A 24,091-nucleotide genomic window follows, 5' to 3' on the forward strand; every position below is an offset into this window, starting at 1 on the left:
ACTAGCCCCAACAGTGGAACATTACAGCCACATTCGCTTGCTCCTCCAAAGAGATGTACTAGCTCCGTGCAGTGGAGAAGCCAAGGCGCGTTACAATACTGTCCAAGCCTTCTTCAAGATAGTCTTAGTAGAAGATTGGTTGACCAAAATCCTCTACAATGAGCTATGAGGGACTATTTATAACAAAGGATGGGATGACCCTTGGCATTCCCCTTTGTGACAGTTCAACTACCCTCATGACTCTTCACCTACTCTATGACTGTTACATCCAACTGTTGACACTTGACTTACACTTGACATGACTCAACATTACAATGCACAGGTACTCATGTGAGACAACATGGCTTGAGCAAGCCTTGCAAGACATCACTGGCACTCGGTCCGATGTGGTGAGACCAACTCTTTGAAATGATTGTGATGGTGAAGCTGGTTAGCTGACGCCAAGCTTGGTCATCTGTGATGGTGTGCATGCACGTCATGGTGACATCTTGCTGAAGCGAACTCTTGCCTTTGTTGCAACTGGTGCATTGGTTCGGCCCCTTCATTCAACTTGTTTGCTAACATGTGCATGGTCTTCTTGGGTGTGGTTGAACTGACAGCACAATAATGCATAGTGTCCATGCTGATATTCAAGTGTCTGCTGCTGGTCATACACATCAACTTGCCGAAGTACCCGTTCGGCTCCAATTGGACTTGGTTCTTGTCTTCGCCTTGGTGAGTGTGTTGAATGGCTGGATTGCATGTGTGCACACAACGACATGCATGTTGTTGAATCCCTTTCATGCGATCAACCACACTGCTCACCATGTCTGCTCCGTGTTAGCTGCTGGGATGGATCTTCAACTTGTCTAGGTGTAGTTTCATCCTTGAGCGCATGTTGCGCCCACTGTTATTCCTGATCCTACTCCAACTCATTCGCCTGTCTGCACAGTTTCATGTTCTTCCTGAGTTTTTGCTTCAGCACATACAACTCCTTCTTTGTTACATCTTTTTCCTTCGCGCGATCTTCATTTCGCTTTGTCACTCCATAGATAGAGTTTCCAATGTTGCTTTCATCATCAATGGACCTGCTTGATCTTGCAACATTGTTCCACCTCCATGTTGTCAACAACACTCCTCTTGCATTCATTGCATTTGTTATGTTGTCTTCAGTTATTGTTCATGGTGTTCCTCGTTGTGATGCTGTTGCTTGATGTTCTTGTCTACAAATAGCTTGATGTCTTCATGAGTAGGGAAGCTCATAGACACTTGATCGACTACATCCCCAAGCATGCTTTGAATGGTGTCTTCGTCTTTGCTCTCCTGGAAACCATTGTACCTGTACTACTGAGAGGCAGATGAACACCTACGATACCTGGAGACATGGCAACACTCATAGGAAGCAATTTGTCAGTCGAAACCAAAATGATATGATATTCACCCTATGAGTGCCATCAGTTAATGATTTATTAAACTAAAGGTATTACGAACTCATGTGCTGGTGTGTGTGTGTTCTGTGTTATTAAAACAACGGATTGATCAGATTACCAATACACAGAAAATAAATGGAAAGACAACAGAGAAATACAGTAAGAAACAAAAAGACACAAATAGTTTTAATAAGGAGTTCACCCTATTCTCCATGGCTACGTCTCCAGTCTAGCTTTAGTGGTGGCCTTGTTTTATTGTGTCTTTCAGCAGAGAAATTACAATATAGGAACTCAATATGAGTTCTCCTGAAGTAGATTTTGCTTCGCAAGGTGGTTCTTGGATCCCCCAAGCCACTTGGAGTACACAGACTCTTCTTCTTCCTACCAGCTCTGTGACCCTTGGTCTACAGTGGAAAGAGCCAAATGTGATGCTCAGTCCGGACAAATTCCTCTATGGGAAGGCTTAAATCTTCAAGCTCTCTGGTGCTCGACGTTGCTTGTGGTCAGCTCGGCCCTCTGTCTCTTCTGCTTGGCTTTACTGTTCTCTGTGTTCAGCCCTCCTCTCAGGGTTCACTATTCACTATCTCTCTTGGTTGTTTGGACTCTCCTCAATTCGGATTCCAAATCAACTCTTACTGGTTCGACTGTCTCTGTTCATGGCTTTAGCCATTCGATCCCTATGCCTATTCGGTTCCTCTTCTGCCTATGTCGATTCACCTTTTGCAGCTGCGCTTGGAGTTCCCTGCGTTCGACGTCATCATGAGCGCTCAGGGAGTGGCCACTTGTGCTCCTCTAAATGGTGCCAGCATGCTTCGTCGGTTCGTTTCTTCAGTTACGCCTGTTAGAGTCGGTCTAGTAGCCCTCCATCAGCGATCAAAGCTCTTTGCATTTGCATAAATAGGTGTCTCATCAGTCTCATCTTATTGCATTCCGTTAGGCATGCCATCACCCTGATGGAGGAGCTGGTGTCTTTATTCCCCTCTTGGCACTACTGGATCAAGTTGTTTCAGTCATTAAACTTTTTCAAAGTTACTTGTCTTGTCTTGAGAGCAAAATTCTAGGTCTAGAGTTTTGGTCAAGTTTGTTTACAAGGTCATGTCTCTGAAGGTCAATAAGTGCTCAGCAAGCCAGAGGGATGATTTTCAAAATGTTTCTTCGCAAATTTCTATCTTGTACAGTTAATTTTCACCTTGGATTTAAAAACCATGTTTTTAAAGCCAAGGTCATTTTTCAAATTTTTGTAAAAAGTGATGAAATTTCAAAAAGCTTCCAAGGACAGCATGTAACCCTGGCTCCCTTGCCAAGATCCCTCAGATGATATCCCTGCAAAAAGTATCGAGAAAAAGCATTAAATGAGTCAATTTCAGGACAAAGGAAACCAAAATGGTCAATTTTATAAAGTGTCAAAGAAAAACATTATAAAGTGGGTTTGGGCATGAAATTATTTCAAATCAAAGTTATAAAAGCCCAATCTCCCTCCATTTACCCTCATTGTGCATCTAACTCACTTGCAAGAGAGATTGGGCGAGGCTTGGAGCGAAATTGTGAGCAGACCAGGCGCGCGACCCGTCAAGCGCCTTCCAGCAGTGTTATTTTCTAACGGGCGCGACCCGTCAGTGGCGCGCGACCCGTCAGCGCCCTCCTTACCAAATCACCTGCAAATTCATCCAAGGAGCCAACAAAATTGCTAAATTGCCTAAGGTAGGCCCTCCAACTTACAAATTGCTGCTTGTTATGGTTAAAGACATCATGAATACATGTTTTAAAAATCTCATTGTGCAAGAGAAAAAGCTCTATATGGCTGTGGTTTAAAATTGTAAAATATGCCTAGGGTTTTATGCTGTTTTAAGGTTTTTCCCTTGTAAATCATTTTTCCCATTTCCCATGTCATTTTCCTTGTCTTTCTATATAAATTTCCCTTTTAAATTTGTAAAGAAAACCTAAACCCTACCCCTTTCCCTAAAAAATGAAGAATCAAGCCCTAACCCTACCTCTCATTATACCCATGTAAACAATGTATATAATGATGCATATGCAATGATTTTTGCCTTAAATCCCTGTTTTATATATTTATTCCCATTTTCCCTTTAAAGGTGTCCCTCCCCTAACATTCCCCTCGTGCTCCTTGTCCCCTTGAAACAGCATATAAATCAGCATTTTACAAGGTAGAAACAACAGTACATTTTGGCCACTCTGCTCCTTAAACAATGTCAGAAACCGAAACCTATGAGCAGAGTGATGACCAGGCATCAGCTTCAGAGATTGAGGTACAGAGGAGGCCTCATAAGGGTGGAAAGGGCGGTCATCATAGGCGAGAGGAGCCCACCTCTTTGACAGATTTACAAGCTTGTCCTATGGCAGTCTCATGTTTCTAGTACATGTCTTGCTATGAGTTTTGCGAGAGGATCTCTCGGATTCAGCACCACAGAGAGTTGGCTCGCCTATTTGTTTTACACTTGCATGATGGACATGTCAACCTTGCCGGGGTGGACTTTACATTGACACCCGAGATGATTGCACAGGCCACAGGGATACCTAATGTCGGAGAGGTATGGAATAAGCGCAAGGTGTTGGACAGTGTTCATTTTGAGCCTTTATTTAGACCAGCACTCATGAGACACTTGACAGGAGTGTTTCCCTTCAAATTTCTCGGGAGTGAGTATGCTCCCATGATGAGGCTCATCATGCTCTATTTTACCTGTGAGGGCAGATTTTCACAGGTATATTCGTACCATATTCGCCTACTGATGCACTTCACACGGGTACGGATGATGAACATCCCTGTTTTCTTCTATCAGAACATTGAGAGGATGGTGTCCATGATGCAGAGGAAGATCCCAGCACAGCAGTATAGGAGCCTTTACCATTATGGTTTGATTCAGCTTGTGGTATTACATCAGTTGGCTCAGCAGGGCATCTCATGGGAGGCGTTCATCTCTCGTGAGATTTTCACAGCACCACCACCGCCACATCCTAAGGTTATTCACGAGGAGGGATGACCATCACAGCAGCATGACATCCCCGTCACTAGACATGTCAGTTGCTCACCTTTGGTCACCTATCAAAGAGGCCAAAGGGCCTTATTTGCAGCAGCTCGGCGAGTATTTTCCCCACATCAGGTGGAAGGGGTCTCGCCTTCTTCATCAGCTCAGCGAGTGTTATCTCCACAGCAGGTGGAAGGGGCCTCGCTTTCTTCAGCATCACAGGTAGCACAAAGGGGCAAGCATCCCAAGATTGAAGAGGGACCATCAGGTGTTCCAGCTATCAAGCTTATTGATCTTGATGTCAGTTCTCCTAGCCTAGAGTCGAAGGATATCATTCAGCACCTTAGAGTTGAAAATGATGCATTGCAGAGGAGATTAGAGGGGGCACAATGGACAATCTCATATCTAGAGCAGCGCAACAAATAGTTGGAGGATGAGCAAGCTCTTGATGAGTTGTGGAGGATCCGTAGTGACCGCAACTTGAATCGAAGAAGACCCGGTGATCCATTGCCCGCTGAGCGAGAGTCCATGCTTATCCAACTCAATTCTCACTTGGAGAGGTTGTTAGCTAAGGCCAACCAAGATAAAAAATTGTTGAGAAACATGAAGAACCATTATTGGACGAGAATGCACGTGTGCAAGGCAAAGATGAAGGTGTTCCAAAGGCGGTTGGCCAAGGCACAAAAAAGAGAAAGAGGCCCGATCCCCTCCATATCTTGGCCGAGGCCAACCGCCAAGAAATTTTGAGCATTTTTGGTAAATCTTGGTTTTTTCAGGCAATTTACAGGTTTTCTCCATTAACGGGTCTCACCCCCCGCGCGACCCTTCATCCTGGCAACTCCATTTTGAAAAAACTCAACATTTCCAGATTTTTCATGAGAAGTTACATATGCGCATCCATGGCCAAGAGATTTTATGAAGTTTTGGGCCTCCAGAAAGTCAAAAAACAAGCAAAAAATGACTTTCTGCCACATTTTTGAGACATAGAAAGCAGTCTTGGGAGATTGCAATTTTGGAGGGGCAAATGACCACCAAATTCAGAAATTCTAGTTGGGTTGGAAAGTAGACTCACAGACCTTTCCAACAAGCCTACTCTTGCTCAATTTGGACACCTGGAAGTGCCCCAAAAGTGGTCCCAAAGGTGCGCGACCCGTCAGGCAGAGCCACGCGACCCGTCAGGCAGAGGCGCGCTACCCGTCAGGCAAATTTCTCCAAATTTCAGTGTACAGCTCAGAAAAACGCAGTTTGACCCTATTTGACTTTTTGGGGTGGATTATTATCCTCTTTTATGTAATTAATGCACTTTTATGACACTTTTACACTTATGTACCTCTTCTAGAAGATTCATTCATGAAATAGGTGAAAATTAAATGAATGAATTGGTTTCCTAGCTTATAGAGGCAAGTTGTTTTGACTACCTAGTTTTCAGTGCTTAGTTTAGAAGTGGTTGAAACAACTCCTAGGATACTGAGCTCGACCCTTGGAGGCAGGGAAAGAGGTTAGATTATCTATATTATGTACTTTCTTGCTCATTTTCATGGTTGGACTCTTGAGGGAGAAGCTATCATTGTATTATTCATTGTATCTCTGCAATTTTTGGCTAAGGAAGACCAGGGTTTTGCAGTCCTTTTTGGGATTCTTGTGGTTTCATGTATTGATGGTGTGTTTCTCTATGTACTTGTAAGTGTGTTATGTGAATCATTTCCTTTCTTTTTCTTCTGCACATTAAACAAATGAAGTGTTAAAGTAGAACTCATGACTGTCATGCTCTGCTTTTAAGTTTGTTTAATTTCAATGTTTTCTATTGTTTAAGGAGAATTCAAAGTTATTGTTTGCTCTCCTTAGCTCCTCATCTGTCATTCTTAATCATCCACCTCAATCAAAGGCATCAATATTGTCTCCTACCTCGCCCCAAAGAACCCCCTGCAGAAACTGTGTCCTATCCCCGCGCCCAAAATTGTCACTCCTCAATTTGCCACCAAAAAACCTAAAAATCCCAAATCAACCCTTTTGATCAGTTTACTAGCCTAAAATCAGTGTTACCCTATTGGTTATCTCGCCCATTGAAGATCTTTATCGAGATAGACCGGAGAGAGCCCTCTCCTGCCCCGTAGGGCTAGCTACGAGGCTAAGTGGTTTGATGTTGCCTTGAGGTTTACCTTTCTCAGCCTGAGGTGAAATTTCAAGTGCTAACATATTGGCGACCATACTGGGGAGAACAAACTTGTTTGTGGGTTGATGTGTTTGTTTTATAAGCTACAAACGGAGCCTGAAGTTATGGCAGGTATCCTTCGAAACGCTTTTGCTTTGCATTAGCGGAAGTAGATAAACGTTGCTTCAGTCAATCTCCGGTCTAGCTTGTAAACGTAACATCTAACTTGTTAATTACCCCAGTACATGTATCAAGTTCAGATCTGATTGTTGATGGTGGACAACGATCAGACACTTGAAAGGCTGAAATCATTCACTTGGCGACTCTAAATCATTTTCGAGATCAGATCCAAAGACTCCACTGGAGGATGATCCGGACCAGCAAAAACATGAAAGGACAACATGGACAGACCAGATATTCAAGTTGGAATTTCATCCAAGACATTTTGTTCTTTGTCATAAATTATTTCTTCTCTTTTCCCAAGAATGTCAAGAAGGCTTTGCAAAGTATACTGTATTTGAGAGGAGATCCTTGGCCTGCAGTTGATTCCTTCCCTTTGAAGATTGTAAATACCAAAGATTTGCATGCCTTTGAGCTTGATCCGGATCCTTTTTCCGAACTTTGTGATGACCATATTCAAATTCATGAGCCTCAAGAGACCAAGACTAATTCTATACTTGTTGTACATACCCCTACACCTTGTAAAATTCCAGATCGGTATAAACCTCTTGTTTTACCTTCTGTTCTTCATGCTTTCCCCAAAAATTATGATCTATACTTGTCGAGGTTTGATGGTGAATGTAAGAATGTCAACGCTGAGCAACATGTGCAGAATTTTGAGAATTTTCTAGGTCTTTTTGAAGTTGATGAAGAAGATGTTAGTATAAGGATTTTTGCTCTTTCTTTGCAAGCTAAAGTGAAGAGTTGGTTCAAAACCCTGCCTGATGCAAGCATTTTAGATTTCCAGCAGTTTGTCAAAGTTTTTCTCGACAGGTGGATGATCGGGCAGAACCTTTTCCTGATTATAGAAGAGTATAACCAGCTGAAAAGACTACCAGGGGAGACAGTACAGTTTTCAGCCAGATTTAACCAAGTTTATTATTCGATGCCAATTGATATAAGGCCTACTCCTAGATCGGCTCTCTTGCACTATTCGGGTTTTGATCCGGAGATGGAGTTTCAGCTGAGAGAAAGGGATATTGCAACACTTCACGAGATGCAAAACAATGCAGTAAATGTAGAGGATCATCTGCTGATCCGAAGGGCAAGGTTGAAGGAAGAAGAGATGAAAAACATAGATCCGGCCGAATCAACATCTCTAGAGGTAAAGCTTGACATTTTGGTAAGTGCAGTGGAAAAGATGATGGACAAGATCAACACAAGGAATGATTATGATGTTCAAGCTCATGGCTCGCTGATTGAAGAAGAACAAGTTGTTGATCCAAAACATTTTGTTTCTTATCCCAATTGTCATAGATCTGATAATGATTGTTCTGTAGATCACCTTGGTGAAGAAAAAACTATTGATATGACCTGCATGCTTGATGATATGTTTTATACCGATGATTTGCCTCGGTTTGATCAGTATGATGATGATTATGTTCTCCAAAAAGAAGCTAATCTTGTAGACGAATCAACAGCTAGTTTGTGGGAGGAAGAAGTTCATTTTCAGCAGTTTGAAAACAATGTTCAGCCATCACATATCAGCTATGACAGTGATGAGGAAAGTGCAGCAAAGTTTGAAGTAAGTGAAGGATCTTTACCTTTTTGTTTTGATTCATGTCAGTTCATTAGAGACAACTTCCATGAAATTAGAAATCAGTTGTCAACAAGTCTTGATCTAGACCATCTTGAAGGCAATAAAAACCTTGTTCCAGACTTCTCACATTCAGATTTGCAGCCCCCAAATGCCATTGGTTGTCAAGTTGCAGATGAAGGCATGGAAGCTGACATATTTGATCAAATGATACAAGAAGGTTCCCTACCATTCTGTTTTGAATCATTTCAGTATTTGAAGGGAAATTTTCATAGTCCATCTTCAATGAAGAATGAGCAGCATGTAGGCAATCATGTAATCACAATGGAACCAATAGAAATGGGATTGCAGCAGTCTTTTCAAGTTTTTCATGATCCAATAGCTGATGTTTTGGATGAGGTTTGCAGTCAAATTTTTTCTCCATTGTCTATATGTGAGCTTGAAACATGTGCTGATATGAACTTGATCCGGCAGTCGGTTTCTTTGTCATTTTCAGCAGAGGTCTCGTCACAAGGCTCAGATCAAAGGTTGCATTCATGGCATGAGGAAACGAGAAGTAATCCATTAGATGAGCTAAGTTCCAGTGTGCTTGAATTTCAAGATCCTTATGCAGTGTTTTTGGAGGCGGATAGAGAATTCATATCATTCAACGGATCTGTTTCTAAGTTATCATGGGAGTTTCCGTTCAGTAGTTCTCTCTTGTTGTTCATAAGTGAGCACTTGCGGAGATTTCAAACAGCAGACGGAATACTTACTTGGTTGCATTGATTGTTTCATTTCACTTGATCAGGTGATGAATGAAACTGTCAGAGTAGGTTGTGATGAATAAGCTCCCCTTTGAGCATCTTTTCCAGTTTTTCGGTTTTGTCTAAGTATTGAGTCAGTTTTTAGTTGAGTGAGAGTCAATTTGTGTTGTCAAGTCATCAGTTTTCAGTCATGCCTTTCAGCTTGAGTTTTTGACTCCATTGCCCAATGATTATAAAGCATTGGTCTGCTCTCCCAGAGGTCTAAGGTTCTTGGTACCTCCAAGGAGCTACCATCCCCATTGGAGCCAATGTTAGAGTCGGTCTAGTAGCCCTCCATCAGCGATCAAAGCTCTTTGCATTTGCATAAATAGGTGTCTCATCAGTGTCATCTTATTGCATTCCATTAGGCATGCCATAACCCTGATGGAGGAGCTGGTGTCTTTATTCCCCTCTTGGCACTGCTGGATCAAGTTGTTTCAGTCATTAAACTTTTTCAAAGTTACTTGTCTTGTCTTGAGAGCAAAATTCTAGGTCTAGGGTTTTGGTCAAGTTTGTTTACAAGGTCATGTCTCTGAAGGTCAATAAGTGCTCAGCAAGCCAGAGGGATGATTTTCAAAATGTTTCTTCGCAAATTTCTATCTTGTACAGTTAATTTTCACCTTGGATTTAAAAACCCTGTTTTTAAAGCCAAGGTCATTTTTCAAATTTTTGTAAAAAGTGATGAAATTTCAAAAAGCTTCCAAGGATAGCATGTAACCCTGGCTCCCTTTCCAAGATCCCTCAGATGATATCCCTGCAAAAAGTATCTAGCAAAAGCATTAAATGAGTCAATTTCAGGACAAAGGAAACCAAAATGGTCAATTTTATAAAGTGTCAAAGAAAAACATTATAAAGTGGGTTTGGGCATGAAATTATTTCAAATCAAAGTTATAAAAGCCCAATCTCCCTCCATTTACCCTCATTGTGCATCTAACTCACTTGCAAGAGAGATTGGGCGAGGCTTGGAGCGAAATTGTGAGCAGACCAGGCGCGCGACCCGTCAAGCGCCTTCCAGCAGTGTTATTTTCTAACAGGCGCGACCCGTCAGTGTCGCGCGACCCGTCAGCGCCCTCCTTACCAAATCACCTGCAAATTCATCCAAGGAGCCAACAAAATTGCTAAATTGCCTAAGGTAGGCCCTCCAACTTACAAATTGCTACTTGTTATGGTTAAAGACATCATGAATACATGTTTTAAAGATCTCATTGTGCAAGAGAAAAAGCTCTATATGGTTGTGGTTTAAAATTGTAAAATATGCCTAGGGTTTTATGTTGTTTTAAGGTTTTTCCCTTGTAAATCATTTTTCCAATTTCCCATGTCATTTTCCTTGTCTTTCTATATAAATTTCCCTTTTAAATTTGTAAAGAAAACCTAAACCCTACCCCTTTTCCCTAAAAAATGAAGAATCAAGCCCTAAACCTACCTCTCATTATACCCATGTAAACAATGTATATAATGATGCATATGCAATGATTTTTGCAATGTTTTTTCCCTTAAATCCTTGTTTTATATATTTATTCCCATTTTCCCTTTAAAGGTGTCCCTCCCCTAACATTCCCCTCGTGCTCCTTGTCCCCTTGAAACAGCATATAAATCAGCATTTTACAAGGTAGAAACAGCAGTACATTTTGGCCACTCTGCTCCTTAAACAATGTCCGAAACCGAAACCTATGAGCAGAGTGATGACCATGCATCAGCTTCAGAGATTGAGGTACAGAGGAGGCCTCATAAGGGTGGAAAGGGCGGTCATCATAGGCGAGAGGAGCCCACCTCTTTGACAGATTTACAAGCTTGTCCTATGGAAGTCTTAAGTTTCCAGTACATGTCTTGCTATGAGTTTTGCGAGAGGATCTCCCGGATTCAGCACCACAGAGAGTTGGCTCACCTATTTGTTTTACACTTGCATGATGGACATGTTAACCTTGCCGAGGTGGACTTTACATTGACACCCGAGATGATTGCACAGGCCACAGGGATACCTAATGTCGGAGAGGTATGGAATAAGCGCAAGGTGTTGGACAGTGTTCATTTTGAGCCTTTCGTTAGACCAGCACTCATGAGACACTTGACAGGAGTGTTTCCCTTCAGATTTCTCAGGAGTGAGTATGCTCCCATGATGAGGCTCATCATGCTCTATTTTACCTGTGAGGGCAGATTTTCACAGGTATATTCGTACCATATTCGCCTATTGATGCACTTCACACGGGTACGGATGATGAACATCCCTGTTTTCTTCTATCTGAACATTGAGAAGATGGTGTCCATGATGCAGAGGAAGAGCCCGACACAGCAGTATAGGAGCCTTTACCATTATGGTTTGATTCAGCTTGTGGTATTACATCAGTTGGCTCAGCAGGGCATCTCATGGGAGGAGTTCATCTCTCGTGAGCTTTTCATAGCACCACCACCGCCACATCCTGAGGTTATTCACGAGGAGGGAGGACCATCACAGCAGCATGACATCCCCGTCACTAGACATGTCAGCTCCTCACCTTTGGTCACCTATCAGAGAGGCCAAAGGGCCTTATTTGCAGCAGCTCGGCGAGTATTTTCTCCACATCAGGTGGAAGGGGTCTCGCCTTCTTCATCAGCTCAGCGAGTGTTATCTCCATAGCAGGTGGAAGGGGCCTCGCTTTCTTCAGCAGCACAGGCAGCACAGAGGGGCAAGCAGCCCAAGATTGATGAGGGACCATCAGGTGTTCCAGCTATCAAGCTTATTGATCTTGATGTCAGTTCTCCTAGCCTAGAGTCGAAGGAGATCATTCAGCACCTTAGAGCTGAAAATGATGCATTGTAGAGGAGATTAGAGGGGGCACAATGGACAATCTCATATCTAGAGCAGCACAAAAAACAGTTGGAGGATGAGCAAGCTCTTGATGAGTTGTGGAGGATCCGTAGTGACCGCAACTTGAATTGAAGAAGACCCAGTGATCCATTGCCCGCTGAGCGAGAGTCCATGCTTATCCAGCTCAATGCTCACATGGAGAGGTTGTTGGCTAAGGCCAACCAAGATAAAAAATTGTTGAGAAACATGAAGAACCATTATTGGGCGAGAATGCACGTGTGCAAGGCAAAGATGAAGATGTTCCAAAGGCGGTTGGCCAAGGCACAAAAAAGGAGAAAGAGGCCCGATCCCCTCCATATCTTGGCCGAGGCCTCACTTAAGGACCAAGGCACTAAATAGCCTAGCCACAACACAAATCCCAAGAAATTTTGAGCATTTTTGGTAAACTTTGGTTTTTTCAGGCAATTTACAAGTTTTCTCCATTAACGGGTCTCACCCCCCGCGTGACCCTTCATCCTGGCAACTCCATTTTGCAAAAACTCAGCATTTCTAGATTTTTCATGAGAAGTTACATATTCTCATCCATGGCCAAGAGATTTTATGAAGTTTTGAGCCTCCAGAAAGTCAAAAAACAAGCAAAAAATGACTTTCTGCCACATTTTTGAGACACAGAAAGCAGTCTTGGGAGATTGTAATTTTGGAGTGGCAAATGACCACCAAATTCAGAAATTCCAGTTGGGTTGGAAAGTAGACTCACAGAAATTTCAAAAAAGCCTACTCTTGCTCAATTTGGACACCTGGAAGTGCCCCAAAAGTGATCCAAAAGGCGCGCGACCCGTCAGGCAAATTTCTCCAAATTTCAGTGTACAGCTCAGAAAAACGCAGTTTGACCCTGTTTGACTTTTTGGGGTGGATTATTATCCTCTTTGATGTAATTAATGTACTTTTATGACACTTTGACACTTATGTACCTCTTCTAGAAGATTCATTCATGAAATAGGTGAAAATTAAATGAATGAATTGGTTTCCTAGCTTATAGAGGCAAGTTGTTTTGACTGCCTAGTTTTCAGTGCTTAGTTTAGAAGTGGTTGAAACAGCTCCTAGGATAGTGAGCTCGACCCATGGAGGCAGGGAAAGAGGTTAGATGATCTATATTATGTACTTTCTTGCTCATTTTCATGGTTGGACTCTTGAGGGAGAAGCTATCATTGTATTATTCACTGTATCTCTGCAATTTTTGGCTAAGGAAGACCAGGGTTTTGCAGTCCTTTTTGGGATTCTTGTGGTTTCATGTATTGATGGTGTGTTTCTCTATGTACTTGTAAGTGTGTTATGTGAATCATTTCCTTTATTTTTCTTCTGCACATTAAACAAATGAAGTGTTAAAGTAGAACTCATGACTGTCATGCTCTGCTTTTAAGTTTGTTTAATTTCAATGTTTTCTACTGTTTAAGGAGAATTCAAAGTTGTTGTTTGCTCTCCTTAGCTCCTCATCTGTCATTCTTAATCATCCACCTCAATCAAAGGCATCAATACTGTCTCCTACCTCACCCCAAAGAACCCCCTGCAGAAACTGTGTCCTATCCCCGCGCCCAAAATTGTCACTCCTCAATTTGCCACCAAAAACCCTAAAAATCCCAAATCAACCCTTTTGATCAGTTTACTAGCCTAAAATCAGTGTTACCCTATTGGTTATCTCGCCCATTGAAGATATTTATCGAGATAGATTGGAGAGAGCCCTCTCCTGCCCCGTAGGGCTAGCTACGAGGCTAAGTGGTTTGATGTTGCCTTGAGGTTTACCTTTCTCAGCCTGAGGTGAAATTTCAAGCGCTAACATATTGGCGACCATACTGGGGAGAACAAACTTGTTTGTTGGTTGATGTGTTTGTTTTATAAGCTACAGACGGAGCCTGAAGTTATGCCAGGTATCCTTCGAAACGCTTTTGCTTTGCATTAGCGGAAGTAGATAAACGTTGCTTCAGTCAATCTCCGGTCTAGCTTGTAAACGTAACATCTAACTTGTTAATTACCCCAGTACATGTATCAAGTTCAGATCTGATTGTTGATGGTGGACAACGATCAGACACTTGAAAGGCTGAAATCATTCACTTGGCGACTCTAAATCATTTTCGAGATCAGATCCAAAGACTCCACTGGAGGATGATCCGGACCAGCAAAAACATGAAAGGACAACATGGACAGACCAGGTATTCAAGTTGGAATTTCATCCAAGACATTTTGTTCTTTGTCATAAATTATTTCTTCTCTTTTCCCAAGAATGTCAAGAAGGCTTTGCAAAGTATACTGTATTTGAGAAGAGATCCTTGGCCTGCAGTTGATTCCTTCCCTTTGAAGATTGTAAATACCAAAGATTTGCATGCCTTTGAGCTTGATCCGGATCCTTTTCCCGAATTTTGTGATGACCATATTCAAATTCATGAGCCTCAAGAGACCAAGACTGATTCTATACTTGTTGTACATACCCCTACACCTTGTAAAATTCCAGATCGGTATAAACCTCTTGTTTTACCTTCTGTTCTTCATACTTTCCCCAAAAATTATGATCTATACTTGCCGAGGTTTGATGGTGAATGTAAGAATGTCAACGCTGAGCAACATGTGCAGAATTTTGAGAATTTTCTAGATCTTTTTGAAGTTGATGAAGAAGATGTTAGTATAAGGATTTTTGCTCTTTCTTTGCAAGCTAAAGTGAAGAGTTGGTTCAAAACCCTGCCTGATGCAAGCATTTCAGATTTCCAGCAGTTTTTCTTTTTCTCGACAGGTGGATGATCGGGCAGAACCTTTTCCTGATTATAGAAGAGTATAACCAGCTGAAAAGACTACCAAGGGAGACAGTACAGTTTTCAGCCAGATTTAACCAAGTTTATTATTCGATGCCAATTGATATAAGGCCTACTCCTAGATCGGCTCTCTTGCACTATTCGGGTTTTGATCCGGAGATGGAGCTTCAGCTGAGAGAAAGGGATATTGCAACACTTCACGAGATGCAAAACAGTGCAGTTAATGTAGAGGCTCATCTGTTGATCCGAAGGGCAAGGTTGAAGGAAGAAGAGATGAAAAACATAGATCCGGCCGAATCAACGTCTCTAGAGGTAAAGCTTGACATTTTGGTAAGTGCAGTGGAAAAGATGATGGACAATATCAACACAAGGAATGATTATGACGTTCAAGCTCATTGAAGAAGAAAAAGTTGTTGATCCAAAACATTTTGTTTCTTATCCCAATTGTCATAGATCTGATAATGATTGTTTTGTAGATCACCTTGGCGAAGAAAAAACTGTTGATATGACCTGCATGCTTGATGATATGTTTTATACCGATGATTTGCCTCGGTTTGATCAGTATGATGATGATTATGTTCTCCAAAAAGAAGCTAATCTTGTAGACGAATCAACAGCTAGTTTGTGGGAGGAAGAAGTTCATTTTCAGCAGTTTGAAAACAATGTTCAGCCATCACATATCAGCTATGACAGTGATGAGGAAAGTGCAGCAAAGTTTGAAGTAAGTGAAGGATCTTTACCTTTTTGTTTTGATTCATGTCAGTTCATTAGAGACAACTTCCATGAAATTAGAAATCAGTTGTCAACAAGTCTTGATCTAGACCATCTTGAAGGCAATAAAAACCTTGTTCCAGACTTCTCACATTCAGATTTGCAGCCCCCAAATGCCATTGGTTGTCAAGTTGCAGATGAAGGCATGGAAGCTGACATATTTGATCAAATGATACAAGAAGGTTCCCTACCATTCTGTTTTGAATCATTTCAGTATTTGAAGGGAAATTTGCATAGTCCATCTTCAGTGAAGAATGAGCAGCATGTAGGCAATCATGTAATCACAATGGAACCAATAGAAATGGGATTGCAGCAGTCTTTTCAAGTTTTTCATGATCCAATAGCTGATGTTTTGGATGAGGTTTGTAGTCAAAGTTTTTCTCCATTGTCTATATGTGAGCTTGAAACATGTGCTGATATGAACTTGATCCGGCAGCCGGTTTCTTTGTCATTTTCAGCAGAGGTCTCGTCACAAGGCTCAGATCAAAGGTTGCATTCATGGTATGAGGAAACGAGAAGTAATCCATTAGATGAGCTAAGTTCCAGTGTGCTTGAATTTCAAGATACTTATGCAGTGTTTTTGGAGGCGGATAGAGAATTCATATCATTCAACGGATCTGTTTCTAAGTTATCATGGGAGTTTCCGTTCAGTAGTTCTCTCTTGTTGTTCATAAGTGAGCACTTGCGGAGATTTTAAACAGCAGACGGAATACTTACTTGGTTGCATTGGTTGTTTCATTTCACTTGACCAGGTGATGAATGAAACTGTTAGAGTAGGTTGTGATGAATAAGCTCCCCTTTGAGCATCTTTTCCAGTTTTTCGGTTTTGTCTAAGTATTGAGTCAGTTTTTAGTTGAGTGAGAGTCAATTTGTGTTGTCAAGTCATCAGTTTTCAGTCATGCCTTTCAGCTTGAGTTTTTTACTCCATTTCCCAATGATTATAAAGCACTAGTCTGCTCTCTTACAGGTCTAAGGTTCTTGGTACCTCCAAGGAGCTACCATCCCCATTGGAGCCAATGTTAGAGTCGGTCTAGTAGCCCTCCATCAGCGATCAAAGCTCTTTGCATTTGCATAAATAGGTGTCTCATCAGTGTCATCTTATTGCATTCCATTAGGCATGCCATAACCCTGATGGAGGAGCTGGTGTCTTTATTCCCCTCTTGGCACTGCTGGATCAAGTTGTTTCAGTCATTAAACTTTTTCAAAGTTACTTGTCTTGTCTTGAGAGCAAAATTCTAGGTCTAGGGTTTTGGTCAAGTTTGTTTACAAGGTCATGTCTCTGAAGGTCAATAAGTGCTCAGCAAGCCAAAGGGATGATTTTCAAAATGTTTCTTCGCAAATTTCTATCTTGTACAGTTAATTTTCACCTTGGATTTAAAAACCCTGTTTTTAAAGCCAAGGTCATTTTTCAAATTTTTGTAAAAAGTGATGAAATTTCAAAAAGCTTCCAAGGACAGCATGTAACCCTGGCTCCCTTGCCAAGATCCCTCAGATGATATCCCTGCAAAAAGTATCTAGCAAAAGCATTAAATGAGTCAATTTCAGGAGGACAAAGGAAACCAAAATGGTCAATTTTATAAAGTGTCAAAGAAAAACATTATAAAGTGGGTTTGGGCATGAAATTATTTCAAATCAAAGTTATAAAAGCCCAATCTCCCTCCATTTACCCTAATTGTGCATCTAACTCACTTGCAAGAGAGATTGGGCGAGGCTTGGAGCGAAATTGTGAGCAGACCAGGCGCGCGACCCGTCAAGCGCCTTCCAGTAGTGTTATTTTCTAACGGGCGCGACCCGTCAGTGGCACGCGACCCGTCAGCGCCCTCCTTACCAAATCACCTGCAAATTCATCCAAGGAGCCAACAAAATTGCTAAATTGCCTAAGGTAGGCCCTCCAACTTACAAATTGCTGCTTGCTATGGTTAAAGACATCATGAATACATGTTTTAAAGATCTCATTGTGCAAGAGAAAAAGCTCTATATGGTTGTGGTTTAAAATTGTAAAATATGCCTAGGGTTTTATGTTGTTTTAAGGTTTTTCCCTTGTAAATCATTTTTCCAATTTCCCATGTCATTTTCCTTGTCTTTCAATATAAATTTCCCTTTTAAATTTGTAAAGAAAACCTAAACCCTACCCCTTCTCCCTAAAAAATGAAGAATCAAGCCCTAACCCTACCTCTCATTATACCCATGTAAACAATGTATATAATGATGCATATGCAATGATTTTTGCAATGTTTTTTCCCTTAAATCCCTATTTATATATTTATTCCCATTTTCCCTTTAAAGGTGTCCCTCCCCTAACATTCCCCTCGTGCTCCTTGTCCCCTTGAAACAACATATAAATCAGCATTTTACAAGGTAGAAACAGCAGTACATTTTGGCCACTCTGCTCCTTAAACAATGTCCGAAACCGAAACCTATGAGCAGAGTGATGACCAGGCATCAGCTTTAGAGATTGAGGTACAGAGGAGGCCTCATAAGGGTGGAAAGGGCGGTCATCATAGGCGAGAGGAGCCCACCTCTTTGACAGATTTACAAGCTTGTCCTATGGAAGTCTCATGTTTCCAGTACATGTCTTGCTATGAGTTTTGCGAGAGGATCTCCCGAATTCAGCACCACAGAGAGTTGGCTCACCTATTTGTTTTACACTTGCATGATGGACATGTCAACCTTGCCGGGGTGGACTTTACATTGACACCCGAGATGATTGCACAGGCCACAGGGATACCTAATGTCGGAGAGGTATGGAATAAGCGCAAGGTGTTGGACAGTGTTCATTTTGAGCCTTTCGTTAGACCAACACTCACGAGACACTTGACAGGAGTGTTTCCCTTCAGATTTCTCAGGAGTTAGTATGCTCCCATGATGAGGCTCATCATGCTCTATTTTACCTGTGAGGGCAGATTTTCACAGGTATATTCGTACCATATTCACCTATTGATGCACTTCACACGGGTACGGATGATGAACATCCCTGTTTTCTTCTATCTGAACATTGAGAGGATGGTGTCCATGATGCAGAGGGAGAGCCCGGCACAGCAGTATAGGAGCCTTTACGATTATGGTTTGATTCAGCTTGTGGTATTACATCAGTTGGCTCAGCAGGGCATCTCATGGGAGGAGTTCATCTCTCGTGAGCTTTTCATAGCACCACCACCGCCACATCCTGAGGTTATTCACGAGGAGGGAGGACCATCACAGCAGCATGACATCCCCGTCACTAGACATGTCAGCTCCTTACCTTTGGTCACCTATCAGAGAGGCCAAAGGGCCTTATTTGCAGCAGCTCGGCGAGTATTTTCTCCACATCAGGTGGAAGGGGTCTCGCCTTCTTCATCAGCTCAGCGAGTCTTATCTCCACAGCAGGTGGAAGGGGCCTCGCTTTCTTTAGCAGCACAGGCAGCATAGAGGGGCAAGCAGCCCAAGATTGATGAGGGACCATCAGGTGTTCCAGCTATCAAGCTTATTGATCTTGATGTCAGTTCTCCTAGCCTAGAGTTGAAGGAGATCATTCAGCACCTTAGAGCTGAAAATGATGCATTGCAGAGGAGATTAGAGGGGGCACAATGGACAATCTCATATCTAGAGTAGCGCAACAAACAGTTGGAGGATGAGCAAGCTCTTGATGAGTTGTGGAGGATCCGTAGTGACCGCAACTTGAATCGAAGAAGACCCGGTGATCCATTGCCCGCTGAGCGAGAGTCCATGCTTATCCAGCTCAATGCTCACTTGGAGAGGTTGTTGGCTAAGGCCAACCAAGATAAAAAATTGTTGAGAAACATGAAGAACCATTATTGGGCGAGAATGCACGTGTGCAAGGCAAAGATGAAGATGTTCCAAAGGCGGTTGGCCAAGGCACAAAAAAGGAGAAAGAGGCCCGATCCCCTCCATATCTTGGCCGAGGCCTCACTGAAGGACCAAGGCACTAAATAGCCTAGCCACAACATAAATACCAAGAAATTTTGTGCATTTTTGGTAAATTTTGGTTTTTTCAGGCAATTTACAGGTTTTCTCCATTAACGGGTCTCACCCCCCGCGCGACCCTTCATCCTGGCAACTCCATTTTGCAAAAACTCAGCATTTCAAGATTTTTCATGAGAAGTTACATATGCTCATCCATGGCCAAGAGATTTTATGAAGTTTTGAGCCTCCAGAAAGTCAAAAAACAAGCAAAAAATGACTTTCTGCCACATTTTTGAGACACAGAAAGCAGTCTTGGGAGATTGCAATTTTGGAGGGGCAAATGACCACCAAATTCAGAAATTCCAGTTGGGTTGGAAAGTAGACTCATGGAACTTTCCAACAAGCCTACTATTGCTCAATTTGGACACCTGGAAGTGCCCCAAAAGTGGTCAAAAAGGCGCGCGACCCGTCAGGCAAATTTCTCCAAATTTCAGTGTACAGCTCAGAAAAACGCAGTTTGACCCTGTTTGACTTTTTGGGGTGGATTATTATCCTCTTTGATGTAATTAATGTACTTTTATGACACTTTTACACTTATGTACCTCTTCTAGAAGATTCATTCATGAAATAGGTGAAAATTAAATGAATGAATTGGTTTCCTAGCTTATAGAGGCAAGTTGTTTTGACTGCCTAGTTTTCAGTGCTTAGTTTAGAAGTGGTTGAAACAGCTCCTAGGATAGTGAGCTCGACCCATGGAGGTAGGGAAAGAGGTTAGATTATCTATATTATGTACTTTCTTGCTCATTTTCATGGTTGGACTCTTGAGGGAGAAGCTATCATTATATTATTCATTGTATCTCTGTAATTTTTGGCTAAGGAAGACCAGGGTTTTGCAGTCCTTTTTGGGATTCTTGTGGTTTCATGTATTGATGGTGTGTTTCTCTATGTACTTTTAAGTGTGTTATGTGAATCATTTCCTTTCTTTTCCTTCTGCACATTAAACAAATGAAGTGTTAAAGTAGAACTCATGACTGTCATGCTCTGCTTTTAAGTTTGTTTAATTTCAATGTTTTCTACTGTTTAAGGAGAATTCAAAGTTATTGTTTGCTCTCCTTAGCTCCTCATCTGTCATTCTTAATCATCCACCTCAATCAAAGGCATCAATATTGTCTCCTACCTCGCCCCAAAGAACCCCCTGCAGAAACTGTGTCCTATCCCCGTGCCCAAAATTGTCACTCCTCAATTTGCCACCAAAAACCCTAAAAATCCCAAATCAACCCTTTTGATCAGTTTACTAGCCTAAAATCAGTGTTACCCTATTGGTTATCTCGCCCATTGAAGATCTTTATCGAGATAGACCGGAGAGAGCCCTCTCCTGCCCCGTAGGGCTAGCTACGAGGCTAAGTGGTTTGATGTTGCCTTGAGGTTTACCTTTCTCAGCCTGAGGTGAAATTTCAAGCACTAACAACGTCATGGATGCGTTCTTCCTCCATCATGGCGGTTAAATGGATTCCAAATCCCTTTAGAACGTGGCTTAATTCCCTCTTGATTCCGCTTCTTTCCATCGGGCGCAATCTCATCCGTCTGATCTGGGCCCTCCAGATCCGACGCCATACGCACGTTTCGCATAGTTGACTTGCTCGACCGATAGCGCACGATCAACGGCAATAATCTCTCACCTCTGCCTGCCATGCATCGATCGGTTTATGGAATCACTCCGCTCCTGTCCAAAACCTCTTACCGTTCAAGGGCGCCCCAATCAAAACCGCCAGTTTCCAGAGCACAGGTCTCACCTTTGTACTTTAGCGCTTTTACCTTTTCCTACCCGCGGTCCTCAGGTTCCCACATGCGACCGGGTGCTCTGGCTTTCCCATTTTGGCCCTGTTCTCTTAGCGATGCACGATTAGCACTAAGTGCTAATCGTGCATCAAAAACCTCACCCTTTTTCCATTCCGGGGCTCCCAAGGGCTACTTTGGCCTCCTGCGCGGTCTCCATGGGCTTCGGTCAGCGTGCTTTGACCGAGGTCCTCATCGTTCCACGTCGGCTGCCATGGCCACTGTTTCAGGGTGTTTTTGACACTGTTTTGGATTTCATTAGAGATTTGTTCGACCTGATTCAGTCATGGTTCTTGACAGTTTTTCTATGGATCCAATTCGGATCACGGCCTCCCTACTTAAAAAAGGCTTTTTGATCACCAAATGTTGGTTTTCAAGCATCGACTAAGTGAGGATATTGTTTCTTCACTTGTCCAATATCAATCCACTTTGCGCTGCTCGGCTTTGAACCTTTGAGCCCAATCCTGAGGTATTCAACTTCTCCCCTGCGCGTTTTCCTCACCTTCCTGTCCAACACTATGTCCTCCTGCAACTCATTGAGGTATTCAGGTAGCAGGTCATCAATAGAAGGCAATTGACTTTGCTCTTCAGGGTCCTCAATCATTGAAGGTTCAAACAATTTCAAACAATCTACATTTACGATTGAGTAGATGTGCATGTAACCTGGTAGATCAAGGCGAAACACATTTTCACCAATCTTCTCAAGTATCCTAAAAGGTCCATACCTGATAGCCTTTAGTTTTTTACCTTCACCTTGCATCCTATCCTTGCTGATATACAGCTAGACTTGGTCTCCAACTTGAAAACTATGCTCCATCCGATGCTTATCTTGCCTAGCCTTATACTTGGCCCGGCTCCTTTCTAGTTGTTTCTGTACTGCCTGATGGATCTCCTGGATTTGTTCAATGAACTTGGTTGCCTTATCCACATCACTGTGCCCATCAACCATGGTATCTTTACCAAAGACAAAATCCAAAGGATACCTTGGTGTGAAACCAAAGCAGGTCTCAAAAGGAGATCTCTGTGTAGAAGAATGTTTGGCTCTGTTGTAAGCATGCTGCACATAACACAAGTGTTCATCCCAAAGCTTAGGATGTTTACTGCAATATCCTATCAGTAACTGGATCACAGTCCTGTTTACTACATTTGTCTGGCCATCTATTTGTGGATGAAAAGCTGTGCTTTTCTTTAACTTGGTGTCCATCAGTTCCCACAGACTAGACAAAAACTTCCCCACAAATGGGGTGTCTCGAACAGACACAATGGAAGTGGGTAATCCAAAATGAACCCATACATGTTCAAAGAAAAATTTTGCAGTGTGTTCAGCTGTGGCTTGTTTACTACAAGGTATCAAAATGCACATTTTGTTGAACCTATCCACAACAACATATAGATAATCATGATCTTTCCTAGATTTAGGCAGTCCTCCTACAAAATCCATGGAAACGCTTTCCCAAGGGTGAGAAGGTACTGGCAATGGAGTGTACAAGCCTCGTTTTCTATTGTTGGTCTTGCTTTTAGCACACTTGGCACACCCTCTTACATATCTAGAAACTGTCTCATTCATTTTCGGTCAATAGCAGAATCTTTGCAGCTGTGCAACTATTTTGCCTACCCCAAAGTGACCTGATATTAGAGAAGCATGTGCTTCCCTAATTATCTCTATCCTCTCAGTTTGTGGAATGCAGAGTTTCCCACAATGGTATAAGAGTCGGTCCTTTATATGATAGTCCAATTCTTCTACTCTTTTGCCTTGACTCAAAGTTGCATATACTTCTTTAAAATCCATATCCTGAGCATATTGTTCTATGTAGCTTTCATGTAGTACAAAATTATGCTTAAGTATGGTAGATGCATTTATAATGGGTCTAGATAACATGTCGGCAAACTTGTCATGTATGCCCTTTTTATATCTGATGACTAAGTGAAAGTGTTGTAGAAAACCCATCCACCTGTAATGTCTTGATTGTTGCAACTTGGTTTGGGAGTGTAGATATTGGAGTGGCTAGTGATTAGTATGTATTACTGTCTCTTTACCCATTAAGTAATGTTTCCACTTTTTCACACTCTGAACTAATGCATACAATTCTTTATCATATGTATGATAGTTAACTACTGCAGGATTAAAAGTCTAAGAATGATAGCATATGGGTTTGTCGTGCTGTGTCAACACTGCTCCCATGGCATAGTCACTGGCATTAGTTTGGATCTCAAACGGTCTTTGCAAATCTGGCAGTGCTAGTACAGGTGTTGTACTTATTTTATCTTTCAAGGTGTCGAAGGATTTCTGATGTTTTCCTCCCCACTGAAACACCTTATTCAATCCTGCTAAATCATGTTAGGGAGCTGCAATCGTGGAGAAGTTAGAGATGAACTTCCTCCAATATTGTGCTGCTCCTAAGAAGCTTCTCACTTCTGTAGCAGACCTGGGTTTACGCCAGTTTACAATGACTGCCACTTTAGAGGGATCTATTTTCAATTCACCTCCCGCTACTATGTGACCCAAGTAGTTTAGAGATGTTTTGCCAAATTAACATAAAGTTTTTCTCTTTTCAAAAAATCTAATGTCTTCTTAACATGCTTTAAATGTTATTCCCATGTTTTACTAAAAATCAGAATGTCATCTAGATACACAATAACAAAATCATCAAGAAAAGGTCTGAGTACATCATTCATTAATCTCATGAAAGTAGCAGGAGCATTAGTTAAGCCAAAAGGCCTAACTAGCCATTCATACAATCCCTGCTTTGTTTTGAAAGCAGTCTTCCATGCATCTTGCTCTGCAACTCTGACCTGATGGTATCCACTGTGCAAATCCAGCTTGGTGAAATAAATAGCTTCTTTTAATTGATCTAAGAGATCATCTATGTGAGGAAGGGGATAACGATTCTTGATTGTTATCTTATTCA

The 24,091-nt window shown here is 42.0% G+C and overlaps 1 pseudogene; it reads left to right on the forward strand.

The window, feature by feature from the left end:
• Window positions 1-606: 606 nt before the first annotated feature.
• Window positions 607-24,091, forward strand: part of LOC149261141 (uncharacterized) — a 32,147-nt pseudogene continuing 8,662 nt past the window's right edge.

Source organism: Pinus tabuliformis, chromosome 6 (assembly GCF_031772625.1).
Source record: "Pinus tabuliformis cultivar Carrire ecotype Pingquan chromosome 6, CPIR1, whole genome shotgun sequence".
Lineage (NCBI taxonomy): Eukaryota > Viridiplantae > Streptophyta > Pinopsida > Pinales > Pinaceae > Pinus > Pinus tabuliformis.